Here is a 4,566-nt window from a genome sequence, read left to right as displayed (position 1 = left end):
CCTTCAAGCACTGCACATGGGAGATGCCTTTTTATTGAAGATGCCTTTTTATTGCATTTGGACAGGCCACATCTGACATGGCGTTGTGCCAGGGTTAGACTCAACTAGATCAAACCTCAAGACAGAGAGGATAAGCCCAGCAAATTATCTTTAAGTAGGATGATCACAAGGGAAAAAAAGCAGACTCGTGGCCTAAGACAAACTCTGGGAAATGTGCAGAGAAAGAGAAGCAAGTTATTGTTGTTGAAACATCACCCCTTGGGCCAGTTTCCATAGGGCATCCTTGAGCTCCTGGTTCCTCATGCTGTAGATGAGGGGGTTCACTGCTGGAGGCACCACCGAGTACAGAAATGACACCACCAGGTCCAGGGATGGGGAGGAGATGGAGGAGGGCTTCAGGTGGGCGAAGATGCCAGTGCTGACATACAGGGAGACCACAGCCAGGTGAGGGAGGCACGTGGAAAAGGCTTTGTGCCGTCCCTGCTCAGAGGGGATCCTCAGCACAGCCCTGAAGATCTGCACATAGGACAGCACAATGAAAACAAAACACGCAAATGCTAAACAGGCACTAACCACAAGAAGCCCAGCTTCGCTGAGATAGGAGTCTGAGCAGGAGAGCTTGAGGATATGGGGAACTGCACAGAAGAACTGGTCCACATCCCTGCCCTTGCAAAGAGGGACTGAAAATGTATTTGCAGTGTGCAGGACAGCATAGAGGACACCACAGCCCCAGACAGCTGCTGCCATGTGGACACAAGCTCTGCTGCCCAGGAGGGTCCCGTAGTGCAGGGGTTTGCAGATGGCCATGTAGCGGTCATAGGCCATGACAGTGAGAAGAAAATACTCAGCTGACATCAAAAAGAAAAAGAAAAAGAGTTGGACCACACACCCTTGGTAGGAGATGGCCCTGGTGTCCCACAGGCAATTGGCCATGGCTTTGGGGAGAGTGGTGGAGATGGAGCCCAGGTCGAGGAGGGAGAGGTTAAGCAGGAAGAAGTACATGGGGGTGTGGAGGCGGTGGTCGCAGGCTACGGCGGCAATGATGAGGCCATTGCCCAGGAGGGCAGCCAGGTAGATGCCCAGGAAGAGCCAGAAGTGCAAGAGCTGCAACTCCCACGAGTCTGGCAAACGCCAGGAGGAGGAACTTGGTGATGGAGCTGCTGTTGGACATCTCATCCCTGTGTTCATGAGGTACTGCCAAAGGAGGAAATGACACTCACAAGTTAGGACTGCTCTGAGAAAAACGCTTTCCATCCCCCCAACCACCACCCCAAGCACAGATTGTCCCTCCCCTTCCTTTCAGGACCTTCATACATCTCCCTGGCTGGCATTCTGCTTTGTGCTGGCCAAACGTGCCATTAGGAGCAGGGCTCTGCCCACGTGCTCCCAAGCAGTCATCCCTGCTGTATAGCTGCAGGCACCTGGGAAAGGGGGTGACAGCTCCTGAAATTCACTGTTTCCCTCAGATTTTAGCCACTAAAATGAAGAGGAGCTGCTCAGCATCTTCCAGCAGGGCAACCCCAGGGAAACTCCTGGATGTGCTAAAACTGTTGTGCCCTGAGCAGAGACAGCTCCCACCTCAGCCCCACACACTGCACTGTCCACAGACCCACAGGTTCACACAGGCTGATGGGCTTTGCTCCCGTGGACACAACTGCATGGCAAGACCTGCAGCACTGGTGCGTGAGCTGCACCTGAACCCCCCTTGCTTCAGAGAGTGTGAGGGTCAGAACAAAAGCAGCATGGACAGGAGGGAAAGACAGAGAAATGCCCCAGTGCTGCTGCTGACGGAGGACAGGGACAGACAAACAGAAGTCACAGAACTTGTGAGTTTCTCCTTCTTAGGATTTAGCTGCTAAGGATGTGACTCAACCAAAGTCCCTACAGCCTGGAGGGCAGAAGCTCTACTGGGTGGAAGAGGAGACCAGGGGCTGCTCTGCAGAAGCATCTGCACTGCAAAGGATGGCAGGGAGGCGCCCCAATTCCCTTCACACAGCACTTCTGGTCGCAGTTCTGCCTCAGCCCCTGCCCATGTCTCTGCTGCCTGGAGCTGTCCCTGCCAGGAGCTGTTTCCCCGTCCCCACGCCTCCTCCCTGCCACTGCTCACAGACCCCGTCCCACCTGATGAGTGATCACCTCTGCCCTGCAGACACCTCCCAGCAGCAGGGCACTGCCCAGGGGCATCTCTGGGTGTGCAGGCTATGATGGGATCATCAGCTCAACCCTGAGGAGCCTGGAAAGGTGATGCTGGGGCTGTCTGCAAGCCATGGGGGTCTTCATTTTTATACACTCAAATGTATTCACCTCTAAGGGAAAAAAGATTTGGAGTTGAAGTGTCTCCTCCACAACCAAGAGAGGAATTTTCATGTCCAATTCCCCACCCAGACAAACAAGAGTAGGAGACTGAAAGCACAGGCTCCTTCCCCTACAGACGGCCCTGCCTTGATGGGCTTCTATAAAAGCTGCTTCTGCCAATATCCTGTGGAGATCTGGAGCTGTGAGCAGCCCTGACCCGTGCAGCACTCTCTCGACAGCAGAAGGACCCTGCCCTGCCAAAGGTTCTTTTTTCCACCCACAGCTTCTCGCCACAGCGCTGTGGGGAGCTCCCCAAGCAGGCTGAGCACTGACCCTGGCAGGTGGCAGAGCCCCTGCCCTGGCACACAGCCCCCTGGGGCACAGGGACCCTGCTCTGAAGGACAGCCCTGGGCACCCCTGCCTGCACACACGGCTGCACACCCCTGCAGCCGTCCCTGGGAGAAGGCAGCCATCATGCCCTGCCCCTCTGACAGTGCAGCAGGGAAACCCTGCTCTGCAACACCTCCTTCTCCTCTACACTGGAGAAACGGTGAGAGTCCTCTTGAAAGATCTCACAGTTTGTGGGATGTGCCAGCTTTAGGAGATCTTTCCAGGAACTGCAGCTCCGTTGCCCTGCACCCAGACACTTACCATGTCAAGGGCTGTGAAGATTTCTCCACCAGTGAGATGTCCTCTGTCCTCCCACTCCTGACTGTCTTTAACCCCTCTGCCTCGCTCCTCTCCCCTCGGCACCTGCAGGCAGTGCCCCCAGCCCCGCTGCTCTTTGCAGAGGAGCTGCTCCTGGGCAGAGCTCGCTCTCTGCAGCGCTGCCCGCTTGCCATGAGCTCCCTCCATGCCAGGAGCCCAGCCCAGCCCAGCAGCAGAGGACCAGCCCAAGGCATCTCTTTCTCTGCTCCCTCTGGGCTCCCTCCAGGTGTCCCTGGGGCTGCAGGGGAACCTGCTGTGAAACAGGCTGAAGGAACCACTGATGTTCCCTCCCTCAGCTGGCGAGAGACACTGATTTCTAGCAGTGTCATTTCACCTCTCAGGGACAGAGGTAGCTCCTATAATCACCTTTTCTTGTCCATCATTAGGGAGGACACCCCGACACTGACAGGGAGGAATCTTCTTTACCCCCAATGCTGAGGGAAGGGATGCCGCTGGGTCAGTCGAGGCATCTTACCCTGGGTTTCTATTTGGGCTGGAAGGTGACTCAACTCCCTCTCATGCCTGCCACAGACCCACAGGAGGTGGGATTCCTCTTGCCTCAGTTCAGATGTGCACAGAATAGCCACCTGCATGGGAGCTCCTTGTCTCAGCTCCCATGCTACTTAATTGAGATGGAAGGCAGGAGTGAGCTGTTCAGAGCCAAACACCTGGTGACATGTGAGGGCTCTGAACCATGTGAGGTGGTTGAAGGTATCTGCAGGTACCTGCAAACTCAAATGGAGCAGTTCATAGAGACAGCGCAACACCCTGGGGCATCCTCTTGGAAGCAGCTGGGCATTTCCTTTGGTCAACTGAATGACAATGACAATGACAATGACAATGACAATGACAATGACAGCTGTTGCCCAAATTAAGGGCAACGGAACATGTCCCTACTCATTCCGTTCAGGGCGGCCTATAGCGTTATTCATCTGACAGTATGGAGTCATGTGCCATAGGGAGAGCTCAGTCTCCCTCCATCACCTGCATTTACTAGATCTCCACTGACTACCTTGGCAGGTGGTTCATGTTCATCCCCAGGCTGCATGACACAATTCAGGGCAGATGTTCAATTTAATGTTCAAATCCAGGGCCATAGAGCCACATGAGGTGCCAGGGCTGTCGGGAACAGCACAGGACATACAGGAAAGCAGTTGCCATTCAGGGTGGGTGCATGACAGACACCCCAGATGGCATCGCAGAGAAGGAGATTTGGTGCCTGTGTGCCGCTGACTGATGCCTTCAGTCGGAGGCATCAGCCATCAGATGCCATCAGAGAGGCAAGGTCTGTCCCTTCTCTACCCAATAGCTGCAGGCATTGCGTGAACATTTGGGTTGCTGAGGGTTTCTTTTCTACTCTTCCCAGGGACAGGACTGTGTCCGTGAGACTCGTGTAGCAAAGCACCTGGTCTCTTACAGGTTCATTTCCAAGGCATCTTATCTGCCCCCCAGGATACAGCCACAGGCTGACTCCGAACTAGTGCTCCTTGTCCCTCAGTTTCGTTCCCTGGTGAAAGGCGGCCACTCTGCAGGCAGACAACTGCAGGCATGTGCTGGTTTTGG

At 54.9% G+C, this 4,566-nt stretch overlaps 1 pseudogene; it reads right to left on the bottom strand.

The window, feature by feature from the left end:
- Positions 1-234: 234 nt before the first annotated feature.
- Positions 235-1,171, bottom strand: LOC142403463 (olfactory receptor 14I1-like; annotated as a pseudogene).
- Positions 1,172-4,566: the final 3,395 nt, after the last annotated feature.

Source organism: Mycteria americana, unplaced genomic scaffold, assembly GCF_035582795.1.
Source record: "Mycteria americana isolate JAX WOST 10 ecotype Jacksonville Zoo and Gardens unplaced genomic scaffold, USCA_MyAme_1.0 Scaffold_29, whole genome shotgun sequence".
NCBI classification, from domain to species: domain Eukaryota; kingdom Metazoa; phylum Chordata; class Aves; order Ciconiiformes; family Ciconiidae; genus Mycteria; species Mycteria americana.
Note: the sequence above shows the minus strand (reverse complement) of the source record. Positions and strands in the feature narration are given on the sequence as shown.